The sequence below is a fragment of the Chiloscyllium plagiosum genome, unplaced genomic scaffold (assembly GCF_037043375.1).
Source record: "Chiloscyllium plagiosum isolate Xiang-an unplaced genomic scaffold, Cpla_swu_hap1 HiC_scaffold_3, whole genome shotgun sequence".
Classification (NCBI taxonomy): domain Eukaryota; kingdom Metazoa; phylum Chordata; class Chondrichthyes; order Orectolobiformes; family Hemiscylliidae; genus Chiloscyllium; species Chiloscyllium plagiosum.
The window spans coordinates 72042960-72058223 of NW_028270141.1; the positions used below are offsets into that span (position 1 = coordinate 72042960).

General features: G+C 42.6%; 1 protein-coding gene across 5 annotated transcripts in view; it reads right to left on the reverse strand.

Moving 5' to 3' along the window:
• lama2 (laminin, alpha 2) overlaps window positions 1-15264 on the reverse strand; it is a 385009-nt gene that overhangs the window by 323528 nt on the left and 46217 nt on the right. The window lies entirely within an intron of this gene.

The following is a 15264-nucleotide window of genomic DNA, read 5'->3' on the forward strand; positions in this document are numbered from 1 at the left end:
CTCCAGTAGGGAAAATATTGAGAAGTCATGTGAGTTTCCCACTTTAAGAACATTACAACGTTAAGACAGTCAATAGCTGAAACACAAAAACTGAGTCAGCAATACTCTTGTGAGAAGCACAAAATGAATGCAACCCTTCAGAAGAAAGGCTTCACTTTAGAGGTGGCAAGAGCTGCAGGCAAAACAGCGTAAGCCAGGAAACAAGCAACAGCTGGCAACATTGGGGAGAGGCATAGACTTTGGAAAAGAGGCTCTGTGGGAGCAATTAGAAGCTCCAAGAGCCAAGTTTGACATCTCACATGTTGAGGGAGTAATAAAAGGTATAAAGAGACAGACAAGGAAGGAAGGAAATGAAAAGGAGCATTTAGAGTTATAGCGTCTTAGAGTTGTACAACACAAAAACAGACCCTTTGGTCTAACTCATCTGCGCTGACCAGATTTCTTAAATTTATCTAGTTCTATTTGCCAGCATTTGGTCTATCTCTCTCTAAACTCTTCCTATTCATACCACCATCTGGACGCCTTTTAAATGCTGTAATTATACCAGCTTCCACCACTTCCTCTGGCAGCTCATTCCATACACACACCACCCTCTGCATAGAAAAGGTGCCGCTCAGGTCCCTTTCAAATCTTTTTCCTCTCACTTTAAACCTATGCCCTCTAGTTTTGCACTCTCCTACCCAGGGGAAAAGACGTTGGCTATTCACTTTATCTATGCCATCCATGATTTTATACATCTCTATAAGGTCTTAACCTTCAGAATGACCATTACTGCCATTTCAGGTAGGCTCAATGTGGCACAGCCAAATTCAACAGAACAATTTATTTTCTACTTATTCATGGGATTTGACCAACATTTATTGCCCTTCATTAATAGCCCTGGAGAAAGTGGCAGTGAGCTGTCTTCGTGGACTGCTGAAGTCCTTGGGTGTAGGAATGCCCACATGCTGTTAGGAAGGGAGTTCCGGGACCTGGTGACATTAATGTAACAGTGATGTAGTTCCAAATCAGGATAATGTGTAGCCTAGAGAGAAATTTGCTGATGGTGATATTCCCATGCATCCAGTGTCCTTGTACTTCTGGCTGGTAGACATTGCGAGTTTGGAAAATATTGTCAAAAGAGCATTAATGGAGTATTAATGAATCACTGCAGTGTATCTTGTAGATGGTGCATCAGCAGTGGAGAAAATGGATGTTGTAGGTGGTGGATGGGTGCCAATTAAGTGGATTACTTTATCCTGGATGGCATTGAGTTTTTCGAGTATTGTTGGAGCTGTACTCATCCAGGCAAGTGGAGAATATTCCATCATGTTCCAGACCTGTTCCTTGCAGACAGTGGACAGGTTCTAGGGAATAAATCCTGTGAAGCGCTTCTGTGGTGTTTCCTCCGGCATTTATAGTGGCCTGTCCCTGCCGCTTCCGGTTGTCAGCTGTCCGCTGTAGTAGCCGGTATATTGGGTCCAGGTCTATGTGTTTATTGATGGAGTTTGTGGATGAGTGCCAAGCTTCATCCACAAACTCCATCAACAAACACATAGACCTGGACCCAATATACCGGCCACTACAGTGGACAGCTGAAACTGACAACCGGAAGCGGCAGGGACAGGCCACTATAAATGCCTGAGGAAACACCACAGAAGCGCTTCACAGGAGGCTCCCAAGCACTGAGGATGTCACCTAGACAGGGGACGAAACGTTTGCAACAAAAACTTCCAGCTCGGCGAACAGAACCATAGCAACGAGCACCCGAGCTACAAATCTTCTCACAGACTTTGAACATCTAGGGAATAAAGAGTTAAGAGTAACTCATGTCAGAATTCCTAGCCTTTGACCTGTTGCTGTAGCTATTATACTCATGTGGCTGGTCAAATTAGGTTCCTGGTGCATGTTAATGTTTCAGAAGTTGATTGTGAAAGGATTTATAAAGGGAATGGCCATTGAGTGACAAGTGGATTTGGCTGGATTCTCTCTTGTTGAAGGCTATTGGTTGACGCTTGTGTAATACAATTGTTGCTTGCCACTCGGCTGCCTTAGTCTTGATGTTATCCAGTTTTGCGCCATTTAGACCAGAGATTTTCAGCAGTTGAAGTTCTAAATTGGAGAAAGGCCAATTTTGACGGTATTAGACAAGAACTTTTGAAAGCTGATTGGAGGCAGATGTTCGCAGGTAAAGGGACAGCTGGAAAATGGGAAGCCTTCATAAATGAGATAACAAGAATCCAGAGAAAGTATATTCCTGTCAGGATGATAAGGAAGGCTGGTAGGTATAGGGAATGCTGGATGACTAAAGAAATTGAGGGTTTGGTTAAGAAAAAGAAGGAAGCATATGTCAGGTACAGACAGGATAGATCAGGTGAATCCTTAGAAGAGTATAAAGGAAGTAGGAGTATAATTAAGAGGGAAATCAGGAGGGCAAAAAGGGGGCATGAGATAGCTTTGGCAAATAGAATTAAGGAGAATGCAAAGGGGTTTTACAAATATATTAAGGACAAAAGGGTAACTAGGGAGAGAATAGGGCCCCTCAAAGATCAGCAAGGCGGCCTTTATGTGGAGCCACAGAAAATGGGGGAGATACTAAATGAATATTTTGCATCAGTATTTACTGTGGAAAAGGATATGGAAGATATAGACTGTAGGGAAATAGATGGTGACATCTTGCAAAATGTCCAGATTACAGAGGAGGAAGTGCTGGATGTCTTGAAACGGTTAAAGGTGGATAAATCCCCAGGACCTGATCAGGTGTACCCTGGACCTCTGTGGGAAGCTAGAGAAGTGATTGCTGGGCCTCTTGCTGAGAAATTTTATCATCAATAGTCATAGGTGAGGTGCCAGAAGACTGGAGGTTGGCAAAAGTGGTGCCACTGTTTAAGAAGGGCGGTAAAGACAAGCCAGGGAACTATAGACCGGTGAGCCTGACCTCAGTGGTGGGCAAGTTGTTGGAGGGAATCCTGAGGGACAGGATGTACATGTATTTGGAAAGGCAAGAACTGATTAGGGATAGTCAATATGGCTTTGTGTGTGGGAAATCATGTCTCACATACTTGATTGAGTTTCTTTGAAGAAGTAACAAAGAAGATTGATGACAGCAGAGCAGTAGATGTGATTTATATGGACTTCAGTAAGGCATTCGACAACATTCCCCATGAGCGACTGATTAGCAAAGTTAGATCTCATGGAATAAAGGGAGAACTAGCCATTTGGATACAGAACTGGCTCAAAATAGAAGACAGAGGGTGGTGGTGGAGGGTTGTTTTTCAGACTGGAGGCCTGTGACCAGTGGAGTGCCACAAGGATCGGTGCTGGGTCCTCTACTTTTTGTCATTTACATAAATGATTTGGATGCGAGCATAAGAGGTACAGTTAGTAAGTTTGCAGATGACACCAAAATTGGAGGTGTAGTGGGCAGCGAAGAGGGTTACCTCAGATTACAGCAGGATCTGAACCAGATGGGCCAATGGGCTGAGAACTGACAGATGGAGTTTAATTCAGATAAATGCGAGGTGCTGTATTTTGGGAAAGCAAATCTAACAGGACTTATACACTTAATGGTAAGGTCCGAGGGAGTGTTACTGAACAAAGAGACCTTGGAGTGCAGGTTCATAGCTCCTTGAAAGTGGAGTCGCAGGGAGATAGGATAGTGAAGAAGGCATTTGGTATGCTTTCCTTTATTGGTCAGTATATTGAGTACAGGAGTTGGGAGGTCATGTTGCGGATGTACAGGACATTGGTTAGGCCACTGTTGGAATATTGCGTGCAATTCTGGTCTCCTTCCTATCGGAAAGATGTTGTGAAACTTGAAAGGATTCAGAAAAGATTTACAAGGATGTTACCAGGATTGGAGGATCTGAGCTATAGGGAGAGGCTGAACAGGCTGGAGCTGTTTTCCCTGGAGCGCGGAGGCTGAGGGGTGACCTTATAGAGGTCTACAAAATTATGAGATGCATGGATAGGATAAATAGACAAAGTCTTTTTCCTGGGATCGGGGAGTGCAGAACTAGAGGACCTAGGTTTAGGGTGAGAGGGGAAAGATATAAAAGAGACCTAAGGGGCAACTATTTCACACAGAGGGTGGTATGTGTATGGAATGAGCTGCCAGAGAATGTGGTGGAGGCTGGTACAATTGCAACATTTAAGAGGCATTTAAATGGGTATATGAATAGGAAGGGTTTGGAGGGATATGGGCCAGGTGCTGGCAGGTGGGACTAGATTGGGTTGGGATAGCTGGTCAGCATGGACAGGTTGGATCAAAGGGTCTGTTTCCATGCTGTACATCTCTATGACTCTATGACTCTATCTGCAAAGTTGCAAATGGTGCTAAACATAGTGCGATCATCAGTAAATATTCTCACTTCTGATGAAGGGATTGATGAAGCAGCTGAAGGTAGTTCGGCCTAGTACACCAGCCTGAGAAGCTTAGGATGTCTTGTGGCGCAATGATAGTGAGACTGGGTTCATGTCCAACCTGATCCAGAGGTGTAACATAACATGATTGAACTTGCTGATTAAATAATATCTTCTCTGAAAGACTCCTTCAATATAATCCCTGGACTAAGGCTCCAGCAACATCTTTCTTTGTGTCAGCTATAATTCCAAGCAGTAGAGAGATCCTCCCACCTCCTCTCATATCTCATTAACTTCAATTTTGCCACGGGTCCTTGATGGGACATTTAGTCAAATGTTGAATTGACAGTTACTGGCCTTGTCTCTTGAGTTCAGCTCTTCTTTCCATGTTTGGTCCAAGGCTGGAATAAGGTCAGCAAATGAGTGGTACTGACAGAACCCAGATAAGCACTAGTGAATAGGTTGCTGCTGTGTAAGTTTTGCTTGATAGCATTGTTGACTATGTCTTCCATTACTTTGCTGATGACCGGAGGAGTGCTGATGAGTGGTAATTGGTTGTATTGGATTAATTCTGCAATTTTTTCAAAAAGAACATTACTGGGCAATTTTACACATTGTCAGGAGATGCCAATGTTTGAGTGAGAGAAAGATTTACCTGCAACACTGGGGTGACGAGGGGCTACTTATTCAACTGTGACTTTCACAATACAATAATGCCTAAACCTATTCACAATAGTACCCAGTCCCACCAGTATACTGGAATTGAAACTGGCTTATTAATCAAAATCCATTTGTATTCTTCGAAGCGAGTAAATACAACATATATGTGCAGTTTGGAACATAAAACACAGGAGTTGGCTTACTGTTGAACAGGTGGGTGATCAATCCCCTGGCATTTTTATGGTCACAAGAGATCATTGTAGATCATTTGAAGTTTCTTTGATACTTTAAAAGTTGCCTTCTGTTAGTCTCTCTCTCACTCTCTAAAAACAACCACTTTATATCTGTATATATGTATCACTGTATCAGTCATCTTTTGTAAAAATAAATCTTGTAATTATAAGTTAAAAATGTCTACAGTACTTTGGAATTCTGACCCATCATTGTTAAAAAGCAGCATATCCTGGAGCTGAACAGAGAGCAGTTATACTAGATCTTATGTAACAAGATGGAATTAATTGAAAATTTCAGACAGAAAGGTGCCCCTAGCTAGCAGTGACAGTAATAGGATTGCACTTTATATTCAGAGGAGAGAAGAGTAAATCTTAGGCTCTTTCATTAATTTAAAAATGAGAAATCATGAAGGCATGAAAACAGAACTGATGAAAATGAATTGTTAAATTAGGTTAAAGAATAGGTCAGTAGAGAGCTGCGAAAGACATTCAGGTGTAATACTTCAGAATACACAGAATAGGTATATTCCAAAAAGGAAGAAAATACCAAGAATGAATCGATCATCTGTGACTAACTAACAATGTTAAAGATAACGGAGGAAAAAAACTGAAATATTGTGTTACTCAGGTGGCTGGTCAGAAAATTAGGTAGAATGTAGAAATGAGTGAAGAATGATCAACAAATTAGCAAAGAGGGGAAAAGTAGGATATGAGGGAAAGACAGCCAGAAACATAAAAACAGACAGGGAGATTTTCTATGAATATTTGAAGAAGAAAGGTGGGTGCTGATCTGATAGAAAGTCAGACTGATTAATTAATAATTGAAAGTAAGGAAATAGCAGATGAATTTAAAAATATTTTGCATGAGTTTTCACTGCAGCAGTTACAAATAACATTCCACAAGTAGCATGGATAAATAGTTGGAGCTGGGAATGAGAAGTACCTAGGTCCTGCTGGCCTTCAGGATAGGGCCTGAAAAGAAGTGACTATCAAGACAATTCATGAATTTGTTTTAAGTTTCCAAGACACCAATGATTCAAGAACGATGTTAGATTGCGTTATGACACGGAAACAAACAACAGAACCAAAAAGGTTTTTCTATCTGAATACTCACATCACAGTAAAAAAAAACCAAGCCCCCCATGTAGCAATTCCAATAATTCTTAACTAGGTTCCTAAAGAACCAATCCAAGACTAGATTCCCTACAGTGTGGAAACAGGCCCTTCGGCCCAACCAGTCCACACCTACCGTCCAAAGAGTAATCCACCCAGACCCATTTCCCTCTGACTAATGCACTTAATACTATGGACAATTGAGCATGGCCAATTCACCTGACCTGCACATCTTTGGACTGTGGGAGGAAACCAGATTGCCTGGAGGAAATCCACGCAGACACGGGGAATTGAACCTGGCACCCTGGTGCTGTGAGGCAGCAGTGCTAACCACCAAGCAACCGTGCCACCCTCTGTGAATAACTAATTTCTTGACTCCAAATAAAAGACTTATAAATTTATTAAGTCCACAATAACTTCAAAAGTGAGAAAATTAAACAACATGAAAAGCTAATTAATTAAATGCTTTAAACCTGAAACTTTTTTTTCAGCATTCCTTCAAACAAACAGCAGGCAAACAAGTATAGTGAGAAGATAAATGAAAAAAAAATGGTTAAATGGCTTTGGATGTAGGTTTGATCACGGAGCTGCAAAGTTCGTTTTCAGACGTTTCATCAACATACTAGATAACATCTTCAGTGAGCCTCCGAATGAAGCACCAGTGATGTAGCCTGCTTTCTATTTATATGTTTGAGTTTCCTTGGGTCGGTGATGTCATTTCCTGTGGTGATGTCATTCCCATTATTTTTCTCAGGGGGTGGTAAATGGGATCCAAGTCAATGTGTTTGTTGATAGAATGCCATAGTGCTTTCATAGTGTGTTGTTTCACAGATGTAAATGTGAACTTCTTGGCAGTTTTTTTTCTGAAATGTTGATCAGGGTCACCTCAGTTCACCCAGGCAAAGGCAGTAATATTTCTAACTCATATTTCTCTTTGGGCTTCCGGAGGCTAGTGGATCAGTTTAGCTAGGAAGCTTTCAAACTTCATGCTATATTAGCAACAGCCCAGAACCAGCACTCAAAAAGTATAGTTTGAAGAAAACAACATTAATTCTGATTCTTCTCTGAGAGACTAAACATCTCCCTGAGGTCTCAATTACGTTCAACAACTGCCCCATGAACTGAAAACATTCCACCAACACGAATGTTTGAGCGTCATATTTAATTCCTTGACTTTATTCACCCAATGCCATTTTGTCTGAGGCTCAAGAAGTAATACCCAGATAATTACTTTGGAGGGTATACTTTTTAAATTATTTCAGCAGAATCCCCTTTCTGATCCTATTAATGTTGTTGTTACCAATGTGGACAATGATAAGTGGATCTGAACCTCCACTCTCCAAGTTTCTCTCCAGCACTGAGAAGATGTCCTTAATCCGGACACCAGGCAAGGTATTCCCGGCTGTAGAGAATGGTATTCATCCCTAATTATACTGTCCGCACCCGATAATAAGTTCTGATTTCCTATTTGGATGACATCCCATACCATGAGTCCATGATCAATTTACTCATCCTTCCTGTAGTCCCCACTCTCCCCTGTACAGTTTGCAAGAGCTCTGCAATGACTGGACAGTTGCACAAGCTGAGGTTCCTCAAATGTTACCCTCTGGATCTCCGCACCTGCCTGATGTGCAATTACTCCCCTCTGCCCCTAACTGCAGATCAAATTTGAATTAGCTGATCTGAGGGCTATCTCTGCCTCCTTGAGTAATTTATCCATAACCTTGCTGATGGGGTTTAATATATGTAGCTTGGACTCCAACTCCTGAACTCAGATCCAAAGTTCCTCAGCTGCAAACACTTACTATTCATGGTGTCCGGCAGCTATCATGTCCAAATGTAATACAGCCATTTAACAGAATCCTCACAGTGTGGAAGCAGGCCATTTGGCCTAACCCGTCCACACCAATCCTCCAAAAAGCATCCCCCCCCCAGATCCACCCCTTCCCTGTAACCTAGTATTTCCCATGGCTACCGCACCTAACCTACACATTCCTAAACATTATGGAAAATTTAGTATGGCCAATCCACCCAACCTGCACATCTTTGGATTGTGGGAGGAAACCAATGCATCTGGCACAAACCCATGCAGACATGTGCAGAATGTGCAAACTCCATACAGACAGTCACCCAAGGCTAGAATCAAACCCGGGTCCCTGGAGCTGTGAGGCAGAAGTGCTAACCACTGAGCCACCATGCCACCCAACTCTCAAAAGAGGGAGCAGGTTTGAGGGGCTGATTGGACTACTCCTGCTCCTATTCATAATGTTTTTATGTCTTAATTACCCCATTGAAATCTAGCCTGTTATAAACCATATTTGACTTTTTTTACTTCAATTAGAAGAGTTCATTTGTCTCAAGACTTTGCTTATAATTATTTTTTACCTCTTGGTCATAGTTATAGGTTCATCATGGCAAAATTGCAGAAAATGTAAATCTGAATAAAACCATAAACTGTCAATGACAACATTCAAGGATGAGTTGGACCGAAGGGTCTGTTTCCGTGCTGTACAACTTTATGACTCTATGACAGGGCAACATTTGGGAAGAGACAAGCAGAGGTAATGCAAAGGATTATCAAAAGGCTACAAGGCAGGACATAATGTCAGAGGCCTTTGAACATCATGGTGCCAGCAGTCACCTGCTGCTCCAGATATCTGCAGAATAGTTTTGAATTACCAGGCTATTAAGTTACTTAGCCAATGATTAAACACTTTAAGGAGCTTGTTAAGAGGTAAGTGTATGGAAGAAAGCGATTTTCAATCTTTATTTCAACAAAACTGAACAGTCTGGTGCACATTAGTACCCAGCTGTCAGGTTAATTGCAGGGACATTTACCCTTTGACATTACTATCATATTTTGACTTTGCGCACTCAAAGCCCTTGTCCAAATATGTGTAATCCATGTAAAAGTGAGGGCCTTAACAAATAGTGGCAAAGATTGTAAAATCTCTGTGGAGCACGTACAAATCCACCTGAAAGAAAGGTAGCCAAATTGATTCACTCCACGTGATATCAAGAGACTGTTGGAGACATTGGATACTGCAAAGGCTACAGGTCCTGACAACATTCCAACAATAGTACTGAAGACTTGCACTCCAGAATTTGCCACTCCCCTAGCCAAGCTGTTCCAGTAGTTACAACACTGGTATCTATCCAACAACGTGGAAAATTGCTCAAGTATGTCTTATACATAAAAAAGCAGGACAAATCCAATCTGGCCAATTACCGCCCCATCATTCTACCTTGATCATCAGTAAAGTGATGGAAGGTGTCATCAACAGTGCTATCCTGCAGCACCTACTCAGCAATAACCTGCTCAGTGACACCCAGTTTGGGTTCCACCAGGGCCACTCAGCTCCTGACCCCCGTTACAACCTTGGTTCAAATATGGACAAAAGAGCTGAATTCCAGAGGAGAGGTGAGAGTGACAGACCTTTCAACCAAGTGTGGCATCAAGAAGCCCTAGCAAAATTGGAATCGATGGGTATCAGGGGGCAAACTCTCCACTGGTTGGAGTCATACCTGACACATAGGAAGATGGTCGTGGTTGTTGGAGATCACTCATCTCAGCTTCAGGACATCTCTGCAGGAGTTCCTAAGGGTAGTGTCCCAGGCCCAAACAACTTCAGCTGCTTCATCAATGAACCTCCCTCTGTCACAAGGTCAGAAGTGGGGATGTTCACTGATACTTGCACAATGTTTAGCACCATTCATGATTCCTGAGACACCAAAGCAGTCCGTATCCAAATGCAACAAGATCTGGACAATATCCAGGCTTGGGTTGACAAGTGGCAAGTAACATTCGTGCCACACAAATGCCAGGCTATGACCATCACCAATAAGAGACAATCTAACCACTGTCCCTTGGCATTTAATTGTGTTAAACATCACTGAATGCCCTACTATCAACATCCTGAGATTATCATTGACCAGAAACTCAACTGGACTCACTGCATAAATTCAATGGCTACAAGAGCAGGTCAGAAGTTAGGAATACTGTGGTGAGTGGCTCACCTCCTGACTGCTCCTGACTCCTCAAAGCCTGTCCACCATCTGCAAGGCACAAGTCAGGAGTGTGATGGAATACTCCCCACTCCCCAAATATCCTCAGGCAGCACTTTCCAAACCCATGAGCACTTCCATCTAGAAGGAGAAGGGCAGCAGATATATGGGAACACCACCACCTTCAAATTCCCCTCCAAGTCACTCACCATCCTAACTTGGAAATACATCACCGTTCCTTCATTGTTGCTGGGTCAATATCCTAGAATTCCATCCTTAATGGCGTTGTGGGTCAACCCAAAGAAGGTGGACTGCAGTGGTTCAAGAAGGCAGCTCACCACCACCTTCTGTAGTTTCACTTGGCCCTGGGCAGAGCAGTTACCATACCAGGCCATTATGCACCTGAATAAAATGCTTTCTGTGGTGCATCTATAAAAGGTGGGAGGGTCCACATGAATATGCTGAATTTCCTAAGCTGCTTGAAGAAGAAGAGGCATTGTTGTGCCTTCTTAAATGTCGCATCTACATGGGAGGTTCAGGACTTGACGCTCTAACCCTTCCACCTCAGCTCCATTGATGTCGATAGGGGAGTGTTCTCCTCCTTTTGTATGATGCACTAGCCTGGTTAGTTGCACACCAGCTGACGTCCTTTTTTATATTTTACCTATTTTTCTAATCAACCTATTCAGAGACAAATCTGGAGCAGATGGGACTTGAATCTGGGCATCCTGCTTCGGAGGTAGGGATACCACCACCTCACCACAAGAAGGACCCGTCTTCAGTCCATGAATAACATTTTGCATTGTATCCAAATACTGCACATATTGTTAACTACTTCTTTGTTGTTGAAATCTCAGCTGCCCATCTCCTGCAGCTATTTTTTCTGTATCCCACATGACTGCATTGACTAGGTTGGTGATCATCTTAATTCAAATTCACATAAGAATGTGGTCTTCAGTCCCAAACTGGAGCCAAACTGCTTTGCTGTGTGGCCTGCAGCAAAATCTTCAATTATTCAGAAGAGAGTTTTCATCTCCATAATGCTAATTAGTGCACTTTTCTGTACTCAATATTACTTAACAATCAGCGACTAATTGGACCCAATTCAGGTCAGGTTTTCTAATCCCCAGCCAAACGGTGCTCGTTCAGCATCTCTGGCCTTTCAAAGTCACTTAAAGATTGAACCAAGTCAATCCCCTACACTGCAGGTATAGAACAAACTTGTGATTGGGTCATCACAACCAAATTCTTCCCAGAATCTGAAAACTAAACTTTTATGGTCTTGTGCTTTATGTCAGTCCAGAAAATAAAGAAGTACTGGATAAACAAATGTATGCTCTTTATTCAAATGTCTTACTGTATTACCAGGCATACTTATAGCAAATCGTTGATGAAATGCTTTTCAGAATTACAATATTTCTCAAATGGTCACATTGCCTGCACAATTACATTTAGGAAACTTTCCTTTGAGTGCCCATCATATATCAATTCAGTGCATCATGATGAAATTGCACTCGTACATTCAGAAGTGTACTTACATAAAGAAGACAAACAAACATTACAAGGACAATGCATGGCAAACTAAATTAGTAAAGTTTAATACTGAGCTGACATCATCTAAAGCAAAATTGTGGCCATGGATCAGATCCCACTTTCAACCTACAATTCAGTAACTACATTTTTCAGATAATGTTTGGTATTCAGAAACACATATTGAAAATTTCAGCTGATGTTACAGGCAACTTTTTTTTAATATTTTGGTGAGAAGAAGTTTAGTTTCAATTAATTCAAGTAATTTGAATTTCAATTAAGCACTGATCCGAGTGCCTCTTCAGGAAAACAAAAATTTGAGAAATGACTTACAGACACATAATACAATCTTATACATAATTACAAATGCATATAGTTATGCGTTAAACTGAGTTATTAACACAACTGGGTGTAATTGGAGAATATTAGACCATTACCAAGACAACTGGTCAGTGAGTAATAGCAGGCTGTGCTTATGCTTTGTTGGCGTACTCAAGGGGCTATTCTTCTTATAACATCGTGTCCAATGATTATTGGAGTTGTGAGGCTGGAAAGGAATGGGTAAACATCTGGATTTAGAGCATTTAAGTGGGAGGGGGAGTCCCTTGACAGTAAGGATGTTACACAATTAGAAAAGGGGATTGGATGCATGTCCAGCTCCTGGGTTAATCCATATGTTAGTTGTTCAAATTGTACTCAATGTACTTTTCTCACATAATCACAGAGGGATTTAGGAGCAGGAGAAAACAAAGAAACAGGACTGTACTATAATAACGAATAGTATCTTTTTAATTCCGAGTTGAAAACGCTGCTCGCCTGTAAGGCCCACAGGGAGTATATCTGAAAAACAATCATCGTCAAGTGGCTTTGAGAAGAACTCAAGGGATGAACATTATTAAAATGTTTGCAAAGTTTACCTGTAGTATGGTAACATAGGAAATGTCTTGGAAACACAATTAGTTGGCCTTTCTGTCCACTGAACCTATTCTGTCACTCAAATGCCACCTCATTAACAGCAACATGAAAAAGGAGGGGAAGAAACTGGGGAAGTCATTGTGAGGTGCCGTATATTTAATGTTGAAGTTTCCAAACATCCAGCTGCATTCTGTCATATGTAGAAGCGGGGTGTGAATGAGTATTTTACAAACTCCCAATTTCTGTCTATTAAAGGATTAGGCCAGACTGTGTCTGCTTCAGGATTTTGAGTTCCCTGAGAAGTATCACACAAAAAGTAAAAGTGTGCACAGCATTTTTTTTTTACAGATGTGGGATAGGACACAGTGGATCCAAAGAGTGGGCATGATTCCTAGTGGGCCAAGAAAATCCATTAGCAGTATCTGCTTTCGATTTGTGGCATCAGGAAAACTGAACTAGTTGGCGAGGGGCAGCAGGGCCCAAAATAGGTATCCCACCCTCTGGCAGCAGAATGCCAAGTCAGCTTATGAATGAGCTCTTAAAGGTCACTGTCATTGGTTAAGAAAGAACTTGAATCATGCTAAGTTAAACTTAGACATAATTCCATTATTGAACAGCAGTCAAATGTTACAATGGTTTTTCTACAATCAACTGAAAGCAGCACAGTGGCTTAGTGTTAAGCACTGCTGTCTCACAGTGCCAGGGAACCAGGTTTGATTCCATCCTCAAGTGACTCTCTGTATGGAGTTTGCAGATTCTTCCCGTGCCTTTGGCTGTTCTCGTTTCCTCCACAGTCCAAAGATGTATAGGTTAGATGGATTGGCCATGCCAAATTGCCCATAGTGTCCAGGGACGTGGAGGCTAAGTGGATTAGTCACAGGAAATGCAGGGTTACAGGGATAGAGTAGAGGGAGTGAATCTCGATGGGATGCTCTTCAGAGGGTTGATGCGGACTTGATGGGTCAAGTGGCCTATTTCTGCACTGTAGGGGTTCCATGATTCTATCAGTCAATCTTGCAATTTTCATAGAGGCAGTTATACAGAGTCTGCACATCGCCATGGGGTATGCTTGCTGCCACCATTCTCTTTACATTTCGCATTCTGTAGAGTCTGTTGGTCTTGAGTGGAAGAGGATAGCAACTTTCTGGTCGATATGTAGGCAGTTTGTGTGTTGAATGCAAAGTGGTTGATTGAATGTTTTCAACTACTTCCAGGTTACATTGACATGATAGATATTATGCCAGATTGTGAAGAGGATCTGGATGTTCTGAGATCTGTGACCATGTGAAATCATACATGACATCTTCATTTAAAGTCAACAGATTTTTATTCTCAATCTGCCTGTAAATCTGTGCTGAAAAATGTAAACTTGTCAACTTGTTGATTGATTTGGACTCTCTCATTCATTTTTGTATTTCAAAATATACTTTATTCATAAAATAAATTGATGGTCTGCACAGTTGGTCATGCCATACATTCGAAAACATTTACATACAGAGATCAGAATTTATCATTTTTTTATATACAGGCCTGTACGTTTATCAATCATATATCCATCTATTTAGCTGAGGTGTCAGCAGAGCCCAAATGACTACGCAGGCCCCCTGTTCTTCTTTTGGCTGGCAGATGTTACACGGTGGTCTTTCCCCACCGCGCCTTGGCGGCAGCTGCCCCAAGCTTCAGCGCGTCCCTCAACACTTAGTCCTGGACCTTGGAATGTGCCAGTCTGCAACACTCAGTCGGGGTCAACTCCTTCAGCTGGAAGATCAACAGGTTTCGGACCACCCAGAGAGCGTCCTTCACCGAGTTGATGATCCTCCCGGCACAGTTGATGTTCGTCTCGGTGTGCGTCCCGGGGAACAGACCGTAGAGCATGGAGTCCCACGTCACGGCGCTGCTCGGGATGAACCTCGACAAACACCACTGCATTCCTCTCCAGACTTCCTCTGCATAGACACAGTCCAGAAGGAGGTGTGTGACAGTCTAGTCCCCCCCACCCCGCAGCCGCTTCGAGGGCAGCGTGTGGTGCGGCTGAGAGTCCGGGCGTGCATAAAGGATCTCACAGGCAGAGCCCTTCTCACCACCAGCCAAGCCATGTCTTGGTGCTTGTTGGAAAGTTCTGGCGATGAGGCATTCTGCCAAATGGCTTTGACAGTCTGCTCAGGGAACCGCTCGACAGGATCCACCCTCTCCTTTTCCCGAAGGGTCTCAAGGACACTATGTGCTGACCACTTCCTGATGGACTTGTGGTCAAAGGTGTTTTTCTTCATAAATTTCTCCACGAAGGACAGGTGATACGGAACGGTCCAACTACTCGGAGCGTTCCCCGGCTGCGAAGCCAGGCCCATCCTTCGCAACACCGGGGACAGGTAGAACCTCAGTACGTAGTGACACTTGGTGTTTGCGTACCAGGGATCCACACACAGCTTGATGCAGCCACACACAAAGGTGGCCATCGGGGTGAGGG